This window comes from Aythya fuligula, chromosome 14 (assembly GCF_009819795.1).
Source record: "Aythya fuligula isolate bAytFul2 chromosome 14, bAytFul2.pri, whole genome shotgun sequence".
In the NCBI taxonomy this organism is placed as follows: domain Eukaryota; kingdom Metazoa; phylum Chordata; class Aves; order Anseriformes; family Anatidae; genus Aythya; species Aythya fuligula.
Genome location: NC_045572.1, coordinates 881,219 through 903,114, shown reverse-complemented (window position 1 = coordinate 903,114; position 21,896 = coordinate 881,219). Strand labels below are relative to the sequence as shown.

At 38.1% G+C, this 21,896-nt stretch overlaps 1 protein-coding gene across 8 annotated transcripts in view; it reads right to left on the bottom strand.

The window, feature by feature from the left end:
- The window catches only part of FABP6 (fatty acid binding protein 6), a 45,540-nt gene that overhangs the window by 12,937 nt on the left and 10,707 nt on the right, over nucleotides 1–21,896 (bottom strand). The window contains exon 1 of one of the 8 annotated variants that reach the window (XM_032197151.1): nucleotides 1,756–1,875. The exons of the other annotated variants lie outside the window; for them this stretch is intronic. The gene's annotated coding sequence lies outside the window, so the exon portion shown is untranslated. Of the gene's footprint in view, nucleotides 1–1,755; nucleotides 1,876–21,896 lie in introns of those variants that run through there. 8 annotated transcript variants of the gene reach the window in all.

Sequence of the window (21,896 nt, the reverse complement as noted above, 5' to 3'; positions counted from 1 at the left end):
CTCCTAAGCAATCCTCAGTCAGCATCAAAAGGGGGAAAAAACGGCTGTATCCCACTGCAAAATGAAGGTGCGCTGTGCCTGCAGTTAATGTTAGCAGGAACTGCTGGCAGGAGGGTAACTGGATGCAGGTTTCTGAAATAGGCTGTCACCACCATACAACACCACCAAAAATAACTTCTTCCTTAGTCACCACATGTTTCAAAGGCATCAGTAATGCCCTGGAATCCCTCTCTGGAGTTACAGTTACCCAATGAACTTCTTATGTGATTGTGCAAGTTTTATCAAATGAGGCTTAGGAGACAGTGGGATAAATGTGGGATGAAACCAGGACCCAGATGTTTCATGAATTTACCCTGCTTCTAGAGTATACACTGGAGTTCTGCCTGAACTCTGTTGGCAGTGGGTTTCTCATGATAGCTGGACAACTTTCTGAAATCAGTCCTAGAACATCTGCATTTTCATAGGCACTGAACCAGTTTACTTATTTTACTGTCATTCCTTCTCTCACATCCCTTCTGCAGCTCCCCACATGCTCCACCTAAGAAACCAAACAACTGACGATTTAGTCTATATGACATTGGTTTAGGGTTTCTTGAAGGCAAGCTCTGTGCAGCATTTCTTAAGTTTACTGAAGTCAATAAAAAACACTATGTAACAGCATGTTTTAATTTCTTCTTTCCGTAGGAAATCTGCTAAGAGCTTCTCTGGTTCTTCACAGACATCATAAAACAATGAATCAGTTTTTAAATGCTAGCTGCTGTATAGATGACAGATTTTCAAAATCTAAAAATATAATATAATGAACACTAAGAACTGAAAATTCTTAAAAAATGAAAATTATGATGATTTGGCCTTTCTCAATTTCACTCACATTATTGGCTTATTAGCCATAGCCTACTAGCATGCAGCTATGGTTAATAAGGAAGTAAATGATGGACTTTTAACAACAAACGTTATGTAATTAACGTAAGGACACTACTAGTGTTCATTGCAAGACAATGTATTTCCTTGTGTGAATTGAGAATCTGACAAGAACTGGAGATGCTCAGTATTTTGCAGAACTTTGTCTCTATTAGCTTCACTTCATGCCATATTTACTTAATACAAAATGTTTATTTGCATTGGTAAGGAGATGTTTTTAAAAAGATCATATTTTGAAGCACAAGTGCATTTGATTTTTCCATTTGTATCTGTTTTGACTTTATACCATTTATACTCATTAATTCTAAGTAGCATTTCAAGGAAGAACAAAGACATTAAGAACTGTCTTTTCCTTGTCTTTCCCTCGGATCAATGTGTTGAGAGAGGGTGACAGCAATCTGGAGAGACATGAAAGGATCTCAAATAACACCAGCGCTGTCTAGTGTAAATTGCTGCCATATCCCTGGCTATCGTATTTTTACACAACACAGCTAAAGCTGCTGCCTTAGAAAATACCTGTAACAAAGTGTAGATGCTCAACCGCATTATTTCATGCACGCTTCTACAAATCGTGTATATAAAAGCTTATATAAAGCTGGAAGGTTTTTTTTGTTGGAATTATTTTTTACAAGCAAAGCAACTTCTGAAAAATATTTAAATGTATATATAATATCACAGTTAATATTGGAAAAAAAAAAAAACAAAAAACAAACAAACAAAAAAAAACATTTATTTTGTCTTTGCTTTAAAACAAATCCATTTTAAAAATGTGTGAAATGTCTGATTTCAAAACCATTAGTGATTTATATACAAGTGCCATTTTAATAATTGTACCTTGATAATAGTCCCACTCCCTTCATCTTCCTCTAGCTTGGGACATCCAGAGCATTTTCTTTCATACGTAGCAGAGTTTGTTTCATGATATGCATGGTGAAAAATGCAGGCTATCAATGAGTCCTGAGCAAGTGCTGAGGAAATAAATGGAAAAAAAATCTTTTGACTTTGAAAAATGCTGTTTCTTTGGAAAATACCAACATGTTTTCATATTTCTGACATGAAAAAGACTGGTTTTATCTTCCTTATGATTTTGCAGTTTCACAGCTTCCTTATTTTTGTGCATCTTTACTTCTGTAACTTTAGCATTTCTGTATCTGTATCTGGATGGTTACTGAAGCCAATACAGAAAGCAGCTGAACTAAAGAAAGACCAAATTCCCCACTTGGCCTGCCAGGGGAACTTCCATACTGCAAGGGTTACTCAGAGTTCAGTATGCATGGAATAAACACAGCATACTTTATTAAGCATCCTGCTTTCCAGACTGCTGTTCCCCAGCCCTTCATTATTAAAGCAATAGTACTATATTTTAAATACAGATTATGTAGTTTGCCCCAGGTCATATGAGATGGGATTAATAGCCAGAAATCCTGATTCTCTGCTGTCTGTTAAAACACTAGGCATCCCTCCATCTTTTAGATATAATGGATTCTCCAGCACATTGCCCTGTATCTCCACTGATTTTCCTGAAATGTATTAACCTCCACATATTGCACTTGTAAAGCCTGCTGCTTTAATGGTGCACATAAGCCCCATGCACAGTTAAATTTTGCTACTCCTTCAGCTGCAGTTTCTGAATCTGCTAAGGGGAACATGAAAATTAGATTATTATTATTATTATTTGTAAGGTATATCTGCTTTGCAGTTCATCTTCCTTATATTTTAAAACCATGTTTACTTGTCCCCTCCCATCTCTTTCAGTCTCTCAAGCTTTTCGTCTATTCCCAATTCCTGCGGCTCATCTAAAGAGATGAGGTAGACGGAACAGACAGCTATCTGGTGATGTTATTTACTTCCCTATAAACCAGGCAAAAAAGGATTTTGTTTTAAAATAAAGAATCTCAAAGCCAGACAAGGGAAACTGATATTTGAATATATTTTTATTATGCTAGCATAGTGCTTACGGTCTGCCACAATGAAAAGACTGATGCGAGTTAACTGTGCAAGAACAGAAAGTTTTGAAAAAGTGATGCAGAGGATACATCTCCCTTCTCGAAAGACAAAAAAAAAAAAAAAAAAAAAAAAAAAAAAAAAAAAAGCTATTTTTCTTTGCCAGTAAGTACTTTTTTGGGCTTTAGTTTTGCGTTGATGTGTCTGATACACCATAATATGGCACTGAATATTTTACAAAAAGCTAAAACACAGACAATGACATCAATGACATAGGCACAGCAGAGATGTTTAATGCCTTCTTCACCTCTGTCTTCAATGCTGATGATGGGCTTCAGGACCCAGGGTGTCTTGGACGGGAGGACCATGATGGTGGGAATGACAAACTCCCAACCAACCCTGAATGTGTGCGGGACTTGCTGCTCCACCTCGATTCATACAAGTCCATGGGTCCGGATGGGATCCATCCCAGGGTGCTTAAAGAGCTTGCTGATGTCATCGCAAGACCTCTCTCAATTATTTATCAATGGTCTTGGAATCTGGAGAGGTCCCAGTACACTGGAAGCTGGCAAATGTTGTGCCAATTTTCAAGAAGGGTAAGGAAGAAGACCCTAGCAATTACAGGCCTATCAGTCTCATGTAAGTGCTTGGTAAAATTATGGAGAAGATGATCCTTGAAGTTACTGAGGTGCACCTGGGGGACATTGCAGTCACTGGTCCCAGCCAGTTCACGAGGGGTAGGTGCTGCCTAACAAATTTGATTTCCTTTTATGATAAGGAAACCCATCTAGTTGACCAAGGAAAACCAGATGATGTGATCTTTTTGGACTTCAACAAGGCTTTTGACACGGTTTCCCATAGGATCCTACCGGACAAAATGTCCAGCATACAACTTAGCAAAAACATCATACGATGGGTGAGCAATTAGCTGATGGGCAGGGCTCAAAGTGTTGTGGTAAATGGGGCCACATCTGGCTGGCAGATGGTCACTAGTGGGGTTCCTCAAGGCTCTATTTTAGGGCCAGTCCTCTTCAATGTCTTTAGAAATGACTTGGATGTAGGACTAGACGGTGTTTTGAGCAAATTTGCCAATGACACCAAACTTGGAGGAGTTGTGGACTCTGAGGGTCCAAGGAAAGGCCTTGCAGAGAGACCTGGACAGATTGGAGAGCTGGGCGATCACCACCCGCATGAAGTTTAACAAAAGCAAGTGCCAGGTCCTGCACCTGGAATGGGGCAACCCTGACTTTACGTACAGACTGGGCGACGAGACGCTGGAGAGCAGCCCCGCAAAGCGGAAACTGGGGGTTGTGGTTGACAGCAAGTTGAATATGAGCCAGCTGTGTGCCCTGACAGCCAGGAGGGCCAACCGTATCCTGGGGTGCATCAAGCAACAGCATCGCTAGGCGGTCGAGGGAGGTGATTGTCCCGCTCTACTCTGCGCTGGTGCGGCCTCACCTCGAGTACTGTGTGCAGTTCTGGGCACCACAGTACAAAAAGGACATTGAACTGTTGGAGAGTGTCCAGAGGAGGGCGACAAAGATGGTGAAGGGCCTAGAGGGGAAGACGTATGAGGAGTGGCTGAGGGCACTGGGCCTGTGCAGCCTAGGGAAGAAGAGGCTGAGGGGGGACCTCATCACAGTCTACAATTTCCTCCTGAGGGGAAGTGGAGAGGCAGGTGACCTATTCTCTGTAATCACCAGTGATAGGACCCGCAGGAACGGTATTAAGCTGAGGCAGGGGAAGTTCAGGCTGGACACCAGGAAGAGGTCCTTCACCGAGCGGGTGGTTGCACATTGGAACAGGCTCCCCAGGGATGTAGTCACTGCACCAAGCCTGTCTGAATTTAAGAAGCGATTGGTCTGTGCACTTAGTCACATGGTCTAAACTTCTGGGCAGACCTGTGCGGTGCCAGGAGTTGGACTTGATGATCCTTATGGGTCCCTTCCAACTCAGGATATTCTATGATTCTATGATATTTGTTTAGATACATTTAACAGAAGAAATAAATATGCTTTTGTAACAGAGAAAATATCTCATGCCACTTCTTCACCATCTCCAAAAAAAGCAGTTCTTTACATTTGCTTTTTCTATTAGATCCTTATATTAAATCAAGCCTGTGGTGTGCCTCTTCCAATGGTTTTATCCTCGTTTTATTTATTCTTGGTCAGCAGTAAGTATGCTGCTATTACTCAAACAATGCTGATGTAATACTGAGAAAATGAGACCATGTTGTTAACAACTGTGATTTTATTATTAAATCCTGGAATAAGACATATTTATCTTAAAGTTACCTTCTGGAATCAAGAGAAAAATCTGGACAAGAGTTGAAAATCTGAACTTCATCTCATAATACCATACCACAGCTTATAAACAAAACCTATTTTCTTCATAAATGATGAGAAAACATTAGGGAACATAGAAAGACAACTGTTTATTTTTTAAAACTTCATTTTCAACCTAAATACGCATTTTTGAATGGCTCAGTTAGGTAACACATACAGATCAGCTACTATTCTCAGGATGCTTAAAAATCTGGACACTTAGTTCAGTGACTGGAGAAGGTGTCAGCTTGCCAATATTCTGCTTCCTCAGACAGAAATGGACAAAATTTGGGTGAAGTTTACAAACCAGTTGCATGCACCAATAACGCAGGACTCTACCACCCAGGATTATCCTGGTGACTCCCTTGGTGAGCATGACAAAGTGGTTCTAAATCCACCACTTCTGAATCTCTCTGATTTTTTTCCCCAGAGAAGAAAGGCACGGCCTTTTCGAGCAGCCTCTGACAATCAGGTAGAAAAGTCTGAGTCATAAACCACTCTGCCATCTAGTGATAACGCTTTAATTCTGCTCCTCAGCTGAATAAACGTTCAAGTATGCTAAAGATGGATTTCTGTGCAAAAATCTCTGGCTTACAAGGCTAGTTGCAGCTTGTGTCCTGAGAGACAGGAGACAAAGAACTACAAGACTTAAACTCTTATTGCACAATATTGGGATTTTTACACTATTTACAAAACCAGGATTCAGACAAATTATTAAATACATAGATTGAAGATGCTGCACTACCCATGTTAAATCGCAAGTCTTCTGCATGCAAAGCTCTTTTTTCTTTTTCCTGGAAGCATCTGATGAGATTCTGTAATCAAGTCACTGTATCTTTGTTCTTATTTACTCACTGAACACATAAGGGCTTCTGCCAAAGGTCTGCCTTGCAATACAATATTTATCTAAACTCTTGGTTTACCAGAAAATATAGCAATTACATAATGGCTTTATAACAGTGATTTGGTGTGGCAAAATCAACACAAACTTTCACTGAAAAAAAAAAAAATGTATATATTATTTTATATATATATCCACAAAGTCACAAAAAAAAAAAAAAAAAAAAACAACAACAACAACAAAAGACCTTTCCCATTTAAAATAAAAAATATGTTTTTCTGAGAATGAACATCATCCTCTGAGATAGTATTTGTCTCAAAAGTCCTAATTTTTTTGAAAGATGGTTTAAAGTTATTGCTATTTCCAGACACTGTGTTAGAAAAAAAAAAAAATGTTGCTAATCAAACATGCATGGACTGTGATACAGAATCTGGGTACCTAAGTGGATTTTAAAGCCAAGGAAAAATTATTTTCCTTGCTGATTTCCAAAACAAAAACCTGCACTTCTAATGCAGCTTTTCTACAAGCAATTTGTACTTTTAGGCCCAGATTATTCCTTTATTTTTTCTCACTGTCACCATACAGCATTACTATTTGCAACCCATGTGTCACTAAGAGCTCTGCAGCCGGAGGCATTTAGACCTTCTGTGCCCTGACTCTTCACAGCTGCATCGCCGCTTCCAGCTTCCTCTCCTGAAAGAAATGCTTATTAGATTACCGTTCCATGTCAGTATTCTGGCACTTGCACAAAGGCTGACCACAGGGCTGGGCAGAAGATCTGCTTTCCTTCCCCTCTTCAGGCTACTCAAAGCTCAGAAGTAGTCTGCTCAGAAAAGATGTATGGACTGTGTAGATCCCTGCAGAAAGGAGTCATTCTTGCAAAGCAGCACAGAATCACTACAGCAGCTATTGACCCTGAGTGACACTCACAAGCGTGGGAGCATTAGGAGAGGTTTTTGTCCAGATCCTGTAATTAGGGACTGAGGGAAACCAGAAACAGACTGTATGGGGAGCTGCAGTCAGAGGTAGGTGAAGCTGACTCACATCTCTTTATTTCAGCAAGGATAATCAAACTAGATTTGATTTATGTGGGGTCATCATAGCACAGAAAGTCAGGAAGAAAAATGGCTTGAATCTGCTTCCTAGCATCTTGCTGCTGTGTACTGGGTAAGCTTGCAAGCAGGAGGCGGGCAGGTTGAGGACACAAACAGTGCAGGTCCTCCTGCTCAGTCTCTGGGAACTGGAAATCCAACTAACTGATAGCATTGAACACTGAAAATGAAAAACTGCTCTGCACACGAAAGAGAAATGAAGAGATTTTGCAAGATTAACATAATTGTTAAAGATGAGATGGGATGACATCACTTAGCTTCAGCTGCTGACACTATATGCATCCCCTTAGGCAACTGAAAAGATGGCAACAATCTCCTCAACTAGTCCTCATTTTGTGGGAGGAACTGAAAGGGGGAGAAGGACCTCAATTTGAAAAGCTAAGGATTTGTATGATCATCCAAAGAAAATGAGGACATAAGGACACAATGATCCTCTCTTCCTGCCACAATCTCCTTCTCTAAAAAACTTGATCAAGATCAATCTCTGTAGATTATTTCCTTATATATTCCCCCCTCAATATCTGTGGTATTTCACAGTCCGTAATAAACTTGAAATTTCTATTAAACAATAGGGTCCATTCATTATTATTATTTTTTAATCAAGAATGCAAAAATACACAGAATAGCCAGAGACATGCACAGTCTGATGTATGTCTTCAGCATCAGACGAGCTGAAAACACTTGTCTATGACGACAGCATTTCTTGACTTGGTAAACCACGAACATCAGATGAGGCCTGAGGAAGTAAGAGGGTAGATAAAGGAAATTCTGTGGAAGGACAGAAAGAAAAGATAGACAGACAAAGGAAGAATGAGAAGCAATCCTCTAGTAAATTGTCACCAAAAAAAAAAATCCAGGAAAAAAAAAAAGTCTGGCATAAAAAATTGTTAACTGCAACTTTTTATTCTGCTTTTGGTCAAAGAACTGAGCATCTGACAAAGAGATTAAATGTGTGCATCAGCCGTAGACATTAGCATACACAAATGGGCCATGACCCCTCCAACTGTTGTCGGTGCTTTGTGTGCGTGCGCGCTTGCAGACACCATGAGGGACAAATTCATCCTCAGTGTAATCGGATTAAAAAGTCAGTGAAATTACATCAGAATGAATATTACCCTGAATATCTTTGTATTGATGTGATTATATGTTATGGGAAGACTCCAGCTCAGAGTGGCGTTTTTGTCACATGAGACCTGCAGACCTCAATACTAGCTGCCTTGTTTTTTCCTTCCCTCTTTTTAAAAAAAAAAAAAAAAGGAGAGCTTAACTGGATGACATTGCTAAGCAGTATTCTACAGCTTTCATTACGGGTTTGGCCTTTCTAGGTAAAGAGGAAAAGCCAGAAAAACTTGGATACATTGTAATTTATGGCACAACCCTTTCAACAGTTTCCAAACCTTTATCACAAGAGGAAGCAAGAATCAAGTTAGCATGGAATCCTAGGCTCCACAGTGTCTCCATTTTACAACTTTCAAAACATTAAAAAATAATTTGTAAATGAAGATACAATTACAAAAGGTACCAGTTATGAATGGCATGCAGTCAATAAGACAAGACAAAAGTTATTCATTGGGCTAAGTGTGACTTCAAGAGGGACAAGTATAAGTACACTTTTGAAAACTATCTGGAAAAATCACAATACTTTTTTTTTTTTTTTTTTTTTTTTTTTTGATGTTACTGTGGTGCTTAGCTCTCTGCCTTGTAGCCAATTCATATGCAATTGTTGCATATAAAGCAACATCTAGCCAGAAAATGCATTTACCTTCACTGTCCATTTTATTGAAAGGCATCCAATTGGTCATCTAAACCAATTAGGAAGAAATCTGAATGTGTCAATAACTTTTAAGGACAGAAATTAATTTGGAATTCAGGGAATGACTGGAGACATCTGAAAGACTAATCATCTTGTTACTGTGTCTTCGTTAAGGGTAATAGTTAGCAGTTACACAGCACTATTCATCCTCAAGTTGTTTTTAAACATTCATTGTAATTAAACCACATCACATCTCTGTGAATGAAAAGTTACTGTCTGTATTTCACAGCTAGCAACCCTGAAGCTACAAATAACTGATAAAAAGGACACAGTGTCAGATATGTGGTGGCAGCTTAGCTCTGCTTCAGCTAGGGTAGAGTGGTTCCAAATGAATAGTACTCAATGCTAATTCCTTTACTGTCCTGTATCCTTACACTGTGCCAGCACAAAATCCTAAATGATAATAGACTATGTAGGATTCATATTACTATACATAATCGAGGTCAGTTGCCATCCCTGTTATTGCTATTTGACATGAGGTTTATTTCCAGGGACCAGAGTTAAGGAAAAGCCACACCTCAACAGCTGAAGGTGCTGTTAATCTTGGCTTCAACAGAGTTTGCAGATGTAGAACACAGCCTCAGAAACATGACTGTATTTCCATAACCAAAGAACAAGGAATTGCTTTGATATATTTTTATTCAATGCAAAACAGATTTTTGTAATTTCATGTCCCGTGTAGAACTGTATAGGAAATACTAAATTAACTGCCATGCTAGCTCACCTATCCATAAGGTTAGGCCCCATATTTATCACTGGAGCTAGGATAATGTTGCCAAACAATGACAAATGAGTTAAGTTTGTGCATACCATGTCAATAATGCATTACATGTCTGGACATCAGTAGCAGATGCATTTCAACCCACAAGGTATGTCAAAACAACTAATTCTTGAACAGAGCAGCCATTAATTTGAAATAAATATTTTCACACAGAAGGATGGATCAGGAGAGGAACAACATTTCAGGTAGGATCTGGGCTTACTATTCAAGGATAAAAATGCAACACTTATGTGTGATACAAATAATCTTTCTGGTACTGCAGGAAAAGCTGCATAATCTCTCAGTTCATATAGTTACTTGTTACATATAGTTAGAAGAGCTAATACAGCTCATGGAATTTATACACATGGACATAGGAAATACTACAGAGAAAGACAAGACAAGACTCAGGAACAACTTTAAAGGTAAAATGAAGACCAGTGTTTAAGTTTCTTCTCATTCAAAGAGTGGTAGTATTAACAAGCTTGCATGTTCCTAGAAATGAGGGGAAAAGAAGGAAGTACTTAGAAGCCCCAACAGTCTTTTTGTCTTTTTTTCTTGTTTACTTCAAGGCCTGAGGCAAGACTGTCATTTTTATTTATTTATTAATTTATTTTTTGTCTTTTTGACTTTTGAAGCACTACCCAGAAGTTGTTCCAGACAAATATGCTGCAGCAACCAGATTCCTTTATCAATTCAGCAGAATAATTCCAGAACAACAAACAGGCTTGGGGAAGTAATACTGTTTAGAATAACTTTACAGTATGAAAATCCAGTTATCTATTTAGACTGAACTCTTTGCTGTGGTAAGTCAACTCATAGCAACAGATAACTGATTCTAAAGAGCACAGACATATCTATGACGTTATCTTTTGTGCATATAACATCTGACAAAATATTCTAAGTTCTGCACAGCAGATCATCTGTATGCCCACAAAATGAGTTTCCTTACAGCACTAGTATGTTCCACCCCTGCCAGAAGATTTTTTTTTTTAACCTGTGGGGCTGTTGACATGTTGAGGTGGGTGCAGCTGCATGTTTGTTCTACTTTCCTGAGCTGGGCAAAGGTGAGACATAAAACCATTGTTAATCCACAGCGTTTTAGATATGTAAGTATACAATTGCCTTTGCAGGAAGAGACCTGTTCTGCCTGCAAGGCCCTTAATTCACACAGTTTCATAGGTTAAACTAACCTGACACCATCTGAACATGTCCACATACACATGCTGTCAAGTTAGCTCCTGACTGGCCTCGTGTCATAAAGAAGAGGCATCTTTCAGATGCAGACAGTTATCTGAAAGGAAACGGATTGCAATCTAAATTCAATTTATGTAACGACATAATGTTCATGATTTTGGTGGCTGATAAACTGTTCTATGTTGAATTCTACGAATTGAGTTCTATTATCCAAAGGTATAATTTACCCATTATTCCAGCCAGGTCTATTTCTCCTTCAGAATGTTTTAAAACCACTCATACAACGTCACTGAGTGGTGTACAGTTTACAGTCAAATGTCTCATCTAATTTAGAAAGCTCTGTTTCTAGATGCATTGTAAGACATATTTCCACACTGATGTTACTGCAGCTGCCCACTAATCCTGCAATTATATCATTTTGCTTTGGTCTTAGCTCTTCACTGTAGGCCAGCAGGCAGGTCTCTGTGACAGACTATAACAAGTATTCATTTAAGACTATCATCCTTCTCTTCCTTTGTTTTTTCTCTTTCAAAGAACATAGGCTATGTAAGTCAGTTCTGCAAAACAACTTAAAAACCAGTGATAGTAACAAGCATTTTAAACACCAGCTAAATGCAATACTTAAGAGGAAAGATAATTACTAACAGCATTAAAAATTAAAAAGAATTTAAAAGGAAGTGTGAATAAACAGCTTGAGAATTACACAAAAGAACTAGATATACTTGACGCACCTTCATCAAATTGAAGGTGTCTCAAGTGTTCATCATTTAGAAAAAGACAATCTTGTCCAATGTATATTATTAATAGGTGACTAAGAAATATATGACTACAGAAACAAGACAGAACAAAAGGCTGGATGAAATAAGAGCTATTAACAAGGACGAGGTCAAACTACAGAAATAAAAGAATTCCAGCTGATTCTCACAAAGGAGCTGTAGCTTTGATGCTGAGCAGATGTGAACCAAAATCCTCAATTTAAGCCAGTTACTCTTACCTAGGCCTGCTGAGCAGTTAGAGGAACATGGCGGAGTTTTCACCACTGCCAATGATCTGCCATGTGACTGGAAGAAATGCCTTTAAGTTTTCAAAATGACCACTTGCTTTGGACATTAAGGACCTCCACCAACTGGCTTAACATCTGCTTTCAAAGGCCCTAAAAACCTATAATGACATTCTAATAAATGGGTTTAATTCCTACCTTGAGGGAAGGAGGTGCTGGTACATCATATCTTTGAATATACTTCTCTATTTTGATGTCAATGATTTAACAAGTGACATAAAAATGTTTATTAACCTGTGCTTTACCAAACACATTAATATTTATGAAGGGGAAATTGAGAATTTATTCATTTGCTTTTCCATATGAAAAAAACACCGTATCTTTAAAGGAAGGCATACCCTGTTTCACTCAACAGGCACATTACATAGAATTTAAAGGTAAATATTCATATATTTTACTCTAACAACATAATACTATACAGATAGCAATGCAGGTGTTCATAAGAACTTTGGGGAAAGAAGGCATAGGAATAGCAGAGAAACACCTGAAGAGTACTTTCACTTAGAGCAATTTGGTCCACTCCAAACAAAAACATTTTAAAGTGGTTATGATCAAACAAAAACAACTTGCAGCAGTTTAATAGATTGCAAGTAGTTGGCTGAGACATAGACAGTGGATTTCATTCCTTTTTTGTTGTGAAATGAATAACATTAGTTTACAGAGTAGTAAAATATACCCCTGGTGAGGACCTGTAGAAGAGCTTTCTCTTCTAGAAGAGAAATAATGTTTAAAACTAGTGAGGTCTACAAGGTAGTTGGAGTGGATTCATACAGGCCGTTACAGCAACTTGGGTTACACGGGGCCATGTGTTAAATCTGCATCCCTTAGTTACACATCCGTATCATTTACAAGTTCGTTTACAAGTCCCAGTTGAGTTAGGCAGTATATGGGCTTAGTAAAAGAAAGACATAAACACCAAAATGTGTAAGTCAAATACTCAATCTACCTTTAAAATGGCTTATCAAGCTTTTTGGCCCCTTAGTCCAGTCATCAGACAAAACTGGATGTAACACTAAGTGTTAACATTTTCTAAGAAAAATAGAGGGATGGCAATATCCTTCTGAAAACATTCTTTCCACTTCCATGAGTAACCTGCCTCCCAGCATGTATACAAAAACAAAGTAGTTGACTGATTGCCTGTTTATGTAGAAACAAAACAAAACAAACATAATCCAGTTTGTAAGTAGTAGTTGTGGCCACCCTATTCAGATATGAAAGTTTCTGTCCCTATCTTTGCCTCTTTATCATGTCACTAAACACAAACTTGAATATAGGTGCACTCTATTTCAGATTTCAGGACAGTACATCTCATATATATATATGTATTTATTTTACCTGCAGCAGCAAGGAATTCTTCAACAAGAATTAAAAGAATTATTTAACATCTAATCAACACTCTGCAAATAACTAATATTAAGCCAAAATACAGAAAGAATCCTAAACAACAGATTTCATGTCAGGTATTTTAAAATAAGAGGAATACAATAATGTGCAGAATCCTCTGTTAGGTAATACGATTAAGTACTTGTAATTGAGAGTCTAATGTTTCTGCCAAATACCAACCATTATTTGATTATTGCTTTTTCAGTTACCCTGACATACAATAACATTTATTTTGCCAAAAAAGAGGTGGCTATCAGTAAATAGTGAACATGTTTTTTCAGAAACACTATGCAAATTCTTTCAGCTCCCTTTTTCTGGTACAAAGAATGAAAGTTGCTGTGCTCAACCTATAAGAAAATCTAGTTGGATGTGAACTGATAGACACAATGAAGCCCATGAGATGTTACAAAACTGCTAATGGGCTCAAAGGAATTCGAAAGATTTGGTATACTTGCAGATTTACAGCAAATATTTGTATAATATTTTCTCTCGCTGTTATCTTTATATGGGTAACATATGGATAAGGGATATATAAATATTCCTTCATCTTTCATAATTCTAAGATTCTTTAACTCATGTGAAATATGTGGCCAGAAAAACTTCAATAAATACTTATTGCTTTGATTATTTGCATCAAACATTCCAAGGAGCTTTCTCACAAAATGCATTCTTAAATAATTAAGGGAGATTGAAGGAAAAAAAAAAAAAAAATAATGGAGTAAGATGATGTATACATAGAGAAAATAATTGTATTTACACCCTAATTAGAAAAAAGGAACAAGTCAAAGAACAAAAGACAGAATTTGCATGGGTAAGAACAGAAGAGTTAGGCAATGCCAAAAGTGAGATTGGACACATCTTTTGTCTCCTGGTAAGTATTTGTTTAGATAGCCTTTAAATAACTGGTTGTATTTTTTAGTATTGTATAATTCATTTTTCAAACCTTTAGTCAAATAGATTGGTCTATTTCTGAGAAAACATTCTGAAACTCACTTGCATATAGAATATCACAAGATCTATTGCATTGAATGAAATATAATTTGTGATCATTTAATCACGATGCAATTTTGTTTTGCTGACTGGAATGGTTGAGACTTGGAGCCAGAGTGCTTGGCTTTTGATAAATTAGCCTTTCATTTCCATTTAATCACTTTACACTTTTCAAACAAAACTTGGAATTTTCTCTTCCATAGGTGTCTCAAAGAACTAGAGTTTAGAATGTAAATACTTACATAGCCTTAGTTACAAGTAGCTCCTGTCATGGTAGAAAATACCTTAATAGCCACACATAATGCACAGAATGTATTAAATTAGACATTCTTGACTGGAACTCCAGAGCCAAGGAAGGAGGAAACAGATTTAAGAATCTGTTCTATATTGCTTTTGATGCAGCATCAAATCTGGCAGAACACTGCTACTTATATAAATAAATCTCTGGATGATTCAAATGCATCATAATCATAGCTTGATGCAGTACCTATGATGAAAGAGGACATGATGACAGGGAAATAAAGCCACAGAGAAGCTTCTAAACCTGTCTCCCAGATGGGCTAGAACCTAACCCTGTTCCAGAGCAGGGCTTAGAAAGTTCCAACTGTAACTTAAGGCTACTGCATTCAGTTCAACTAAAGAGAAAAAACAAACAAACAAACAAAAACACATACACAAAAGAAAATATCAAAGTCATCAAGACTAATATCCTAACTCTTGGAAAAACAAATGGGAGAAACTCTAGTTGCCTGTTTTGCATTTCCTCTTAAAGACAGCACCTCACTCGAAGGGCTTGTTTTTGCCAGGGAAACTGCGCAGGAAAAAAAGCTACTCTCTGATACCCAGTCTGGATCAGCTTTCTTGGTGTATCGAGCTTCAATTATTCTTGGATAACTACTTTCAAAATACACAGAGAAAACAGTGAGTTTAATTCTAGAGTAGGTATTCCAGTTCAAAGAGAGCCACTCAGAGGATAAAGCCTCAAGCTAAAGCTGATTAACATTAGCAATATCCTGCCCTCAAAACAACCCCTGGAATTGTTGCTTGCTGCTATGCAAAGTAAAAGAAAACTCAGTTAGCAACTAGAACCACAACTACAGAGCCCTCCACACTGTATGACCGTAGCATCAAGGGCATCTCTACTGATGCTAATGCAGTCTGTAGAGATTCCACCACAGTTGCAAGGGTACCTTGCAAACAATTGTTTCAGGTAAAATTTCACTATAAAAAAAAAAGCTGCATGGCAAGGCCTCACTTTGGAAAGCCTTATTCCATCAGAACAGAGCATCCATAAAAAGGATTGTTCCGTAATACTTTTCATGAGCAAACTCTTCTGCTGCATGATCCATTACTCAGTGGTAGGATGCTGATGTAGCACTGATTCAGGGAAAGACTGAGTCATTTAGTAAATCATTTGAGTGTTCTGTAGGGATCTGCTGCTCAAATCTAGGTAAGGCCCAGACCTGTTTACCATGTCAGTGTGTAAAGGACACACACTGTGCCAAACCTCACTGAAGGAAAAACAAACAAACATAAATAAGTAATGATTGGTTTCCACTTAAAGTTTTCTCTTCAATTTAAAAATTGAAGGGGTAAAACTCCACAGAATACAGAATAGTTATCTATCAACTAATTTCTGGTAGAATGTCAAGGGAGATGGTACCATCAGGCATCAAAGAGGAAAGGAGCTAGAATCTAAAAACCAAAGGGAAGATCCTGAAAAGATTGCCATGGTAAATCCTTAAATAAACACAGGAGCCAAACCTAAACAAGCATTCTGCTAAAATAAGCTTCCAGCAAACCTATGGACTCTTAAAGCTTCAACTGTTTTAGAGTTATAGAGTTAGCTATAACTACAGTTAAAGGACTCTGAAGAACTACAGGAGAATTTCACAACTAAGTGTCTACACAATGTTCTTGGCAAGACATAGTAGCTCTTTCATTCCCCATCAAATCTAGGAAGTTTGATTAGAAATATTTCAGAGTTTGAAAACATTCCTTTGATTTTCCCATAAATTTATCATCTTGGAACTGAGATATAAGTTCTCACTTGTAAAAATCTATAAATGTGAATGGACATGTGATCGGGGTACAAAAGCAGCAGCTAGACATGGTAAAAAGGAGAATATACAAGTATTCACATTAGTAAAATTTAAAATAATTATGTTGAGCCACAAACTTAGAACAGAAGACCATATCCAAGGCAGAATATATAAAGGTTTGCATTCCCACAGAAGGGAAGAGCACTGTTTAGAATACTTGAAGCAAAATGTTTCCCTTTGTATTAGATTTTTTTTTCAGTACCACCTTTTATTTATGCTAAAACACTGAAATTCTTGCTAAAAGATCATCTAAAACTTGAGTAATGATTTATTCTATTGTGTTCATTACACAAGGAAGACTTTAAGCAAGAAAAAAAGAATTAAACATCTAAAAGAAACAAGTTCTTGATTTCTCTAAATCTTAAATTCAGTAACAGTCCCCAAGCATGCTGCTCTTGGCAATAACAGAGTCACCCAAAGAGAATATCCCAGTTACAATTTGCAAAACATGGAGAAACAAAACACACGGCTTTGTTTTAGAACAGGAAAACTAAACTCTCCTAAAATCACTGGTGAAACTTAAAAAATAATAATAAAAAAAAACAACTGTCGAGGAAGAACAATTCTGTAATACTTACGTCTGTTTAAAAAACTTAGATTAAAAAAAAAAAGTTTATTTCTGAATAAAGAATTGGAAATTGTATTAAGTACTGATTTAGTTACAAAATCAATAAGAGCTGAAAGCCTTTATGCTTTCATGAATGCTTGGCCTTAGTGCTCAAACTGAGACAAAATGCAGCTAGATGCCTCACTCCATTGGTCACTAATTGCCCTACCAGACACTCGTTAATGTTAGCATACCCTTCCGTACCTATTCCAAATACAGCAGTGCTCACGATAATCACAATTTTAATGTTTAAATTGAGAAATGAGTGTACCTAGATAGTCAGAAGGACAGATGTTCATCTGAGGAGATTTCAAAGCTAGTTTAGAGCACCTTTTTGAATCACTCTCCTGAGAGTGTTTTCTTTCTCCACACAGAGCTCCTAAAATGGCTGTTTAATTTACGCACCTAAAACTAGGTCATATAAATACCTCCCGTTTTGGCTAAGCTGCTCTTGAAAAATGAACTTTCTTAGTCATCTAGGTCCACGTTTACCAATTAGCATATTCCAGACCAAAGATACCCTGTATATCAGAGCAGCAGAAGAGAAGTACTTTCCTGCCTGACCAGCTCGATGAACAAGTCAGACGGGCTGCCAGGGCACCACGAGGTTTGCACCTCCAGCAAGAAGGAACTGGAGCATTTCATACCCACCTCAGGCACAAGGCAGTTCATGTGCTGGCAGAGTAGCATCCTAGCCCAACAGCTTCTTCTGGGTACACTGATACATCTCATGTCCACAACACTGCAAAGGCTCAAGTCCTGAGATGATTTGTGAAACTCTGTGAACTCTACTCTTCAATTCTTTGATTACATCTTAGACTAATTTTGCTTTCCTGACTCTCCAAGTCTCAGTGAAATTGATCACTCTAGCAGGTCTCTAGAAAATTGAATCATAAATGAATTCATTCATTCCACACCACAACTTTTAATACTGATAATAAACACCTGTGGAAAAGGAAGGACTAGTGTACATGTGTGAGAAGAGAACTGGCACTTGATCTGTTACGAATAAGTTATAATCAATAAGTTAATCATTGAATAATAGTGATCAGGGTTTGTGACAGTACATACCCTGCTTTTAGTGCATGTTAAGTGTAGGTTTTTTTCTTTAGCTTACACTACTGAAAGATTTTTTTTTTTGTTAAAGACAGTTATAACATATGTACCCTTAGAAATTAGACATAAGGCTTTTGATCCTGAAATATGAAACATCAGTATTAGCGACTTTACATCTTCAGAATTGTTTTATTTTATTTGAATGGAATATGTGGAGATATGGAGTAGATATCACAAGTACCTACAGAGGCAAAAATTCCAGAGGATGGCAGAAATCAGATTACAGGACAAGGCAGGAAGTAGTTTCAGACCCACACTTCTTTAAAATTGTAAGAGAAGTGCGAGACATGTCAGCAGTGAGCTAATGCCAGTGCTTTGCCCCAAGGGCTCACTTACATTTGCAATTTTTTTTTAAGCAACCCAAAGAAATTTAGCAATGTAATTAACTTTTCAAGTTCCAGGGTAGACTTCTGGGGTACACATGCACACATACAGTGAGATTTTATGAATTCTTTAAAACCATTCATAAACCTAGTAAAATAAACTCAACATTCTTATAGCCACTAAAATCAGTTACCAAACATAAATGGAATGAGGGACTTTTTTTTATCCCCTCCACAATCAATAATGATGTTTGAAATTGAAAACAGTTTAAACGTACAGAAAATAACTCCTAAGAGCGCTACTTTCCCAACTTGTTATAGAAGCACCAAGACTGCAGCATATGATCAAGACCCAACTTTTATTTTGTTACTTGCTTATACTTCTCTGCCTTGCTTAGATACATGGGCTTTCCTTGGTTACACTTTTTCTTTTAACTAGGAAAGCCTTGAATATATCACAATAGCAGACCATGACACTTGGAAGCACCGAATAATGTTGCAATGGATTTAATAGCACAGTATGAAACTGTAGTCCCTAAACTCTGACTTGCAGATAGTTTTTGAGACCCTCAAACCTTGCTCAGGGTTACAGGAAATTGTTGCTGCTATGGCAGCCACAGGAATCTATTGCCACTATGATCCAAACTGACCAAGGGAGAAACCTTATGTTTCCCATACTGTGCTATGTCTCAGTGTTGCTGCTGAAGGGCCAGCAAAGACTGGAGCTATTGGTTGTACATAACGCAAAATCCCTTGTCATGTGGAGCCACAGAATCTCAGCAAGTTTGTTACTACTTCAAAGTGTAAGTCTCTAACTTAAAAATCTTATGTGTCTAGATACTAGAAAAAAAAATCTGCTGTCCTACCAAGACACTATGAACACTCCTTATAAATAATCCATAAAACACATAAACCCATATATCCACTTGTGAGAAACACTGCGTAGCCAATAACTTAGGCTCTGGCGAGGATCTCAGTGAAGTAGTGATTTATTCGCGATTGCAATGGCAGGTGCCCCACAAGCAGGAGCACACCTACCAGTCACACAGCACGGTTTATATACTTTATTTCTCAATGACCGGGACCCTCCCCTGTTTCCCCATTGACTGGGTAATCCAGGTTCACAACCTATCCGATGCTTCACAAACAATGCATGGCCTTCAGTTGCTGGCCTGTTAAATTTCAAATTTCTTTTGACTTTTTTACTGTTTGAAGTGGTAATGTTTCTTCACTTATCTGACTTGACACCATGATCTTCACCTAATTGTTCTAAGAAGTCTGGTTGTCTGCATTTTACAAGGTCTCCTGCTAAGTTTTCTTATCACTGCAAACATATCTCAGTACCACATTCCTTTCCTCTAAACAATGTAACTCTGCAAAAACAACATGTTTATTCCCACAATTCCTCCCTTCTATTCTTTTTAAATTGTTGATTTTCGCAAAACTTTTCTCTAAGGTGTAATTTGGTAGATATATTCCTCTTCATTTTCCATCTCCTCTGATATCACCATCTTATCTGAGTAAGGTGGTGGCTCCATGGTCACTTGTTTCAATAGTGCACTTTCAATTAACCACTGTACTAGTCCTTTTACACAGGGGATAACGCAACAACCAACAGCTGTCAAAACTCCTGCTACTATGATGAAGGATGTAAATATGGACACTACCATCCCTTTCCATTTATCAAACCAAGATTCCAACCATCCAGTGATAGAAGTGCCTGTTCCTTATTTTCCTGCCAATTCACTGGCAAGGGTGGTAAGCCCTTGCAATGCTCTAGTTACTGTGCCATCCAGGGCAGTATTGTTGGGTATAAAAGTGCAACAGTGGTTGCTCAGTATCACACACACACACCTCCTTTCTCCGCAAGCATCATATCTAATGCTATTCTGTTTTCCCAAGCCATTTTGCTGGTGGCATCCAGTTGTTCAGCAATTCCTCTTATCACATCCACTGTATAATTTATGAATCTCTGCTGATTATAATAAATATAATTAATCCAATCCACATTCTTATTGATTGTTACCCACCAGAACAGTGACTGGAACCCTGCAGCAGTTTGATTCCTGGCTTTCTGTTCATCGGGAACTCCTCTAGGCACCCCAATAGAATCTATGTATACTCTTATCATCAAATGATACACCTAAGCTTCTTTTACTTCTTCTGGGTATTTGTGATGTTTCTCTTTCAAATGCCAGGGTGAAGGGTATAGCTAATTGAACAAGCGCACAAGTACCTCCCCAATTAGATGGTAGGGTGGACTGTAAGATCTTCCCTCCACAGTACCACCAGAGATCTGCCCTGGGGGTCTCAAGTCTTGAGCAGTTTCCCATCAAGTCCTTGGTAGCGTTCAAAATCCTCGTGCACAAGGCAAATTCTCCCAGATGCCGGGTACCACTCACACCCTGCCATTAGAGGCACGCTGTATGAGCTGTAGAGAATGCAGGGGGAACCCTGATATTGCTATCATGCAAGGAAGGGAACAGCAAAGAGAGAGACTTACAGGCCTCATTTCCCCAGGCAGACTTCTCTTGGTACAATGCAATCATACATCGCATCTCCTGGGAATCCTTGGTCCACCCCAATGGGAAGGGCACTATCTAGGCAATCGGTCATCCCGAGGCACAAGCATAGCAATTGCCATGGCTGAGACTCTGGACGGTATACTGGACCTATTCTATCCAGGCATTCACATCCCCATACCCTGTTTCAATCTCAAATGTTTGAACTGCTGCATTTCAAAGAGGGCCTCCTGTTTTCTCTTGTTTTCTCCTTGAGTTTCTCCCTTTCTCTGATGGCAATAGAGGACCATTTCCATACAGCCATTCTCAATCTGGCTGTTGGGTCTCTCCCAGTTATTTGTTCTCTCTACTCAATTGTCGTTGGACAATTAAATCTCCACAAGCTAACACCTCACAAGCATCAAATATGACAGATTGTAGTACATAACCCTCTGTCACATCCACCCATATTTTTACAGGGTATCCTGTCTTACTATCATCTGGTCATGTCTTTTCCAAGTTGCCAATTGACTAAGGCCTTCTGAGGCCTACAATCACTAAAAAAATAAAATTGATTTTTCCCTGTCATTATTTTTAAACCTTTCGTTTCCAAATAATGATCAATACAAAGAATAAGATGTAAACTACTACTATAACAACCCCCCCTTGGGAGCACTTCAATTCGCTGTAGGTCTGTCCTTTCTCTCAATCACAAATCACACTCATTAGTTGTGAAAATAAAAGGTTAGTTTATAATTGTAAGCTTTTATCCCGCCCAGAGTCCACAACGAGATTTTACTCTTCGATTTCAACTTCTAACGAGTCTTCTGTAGGAACAGCTTCCCAGGTACTAGGGTCAACGGATGTCTTCACTCGAGTACAGTGAGTCCAACCTTTTTCCT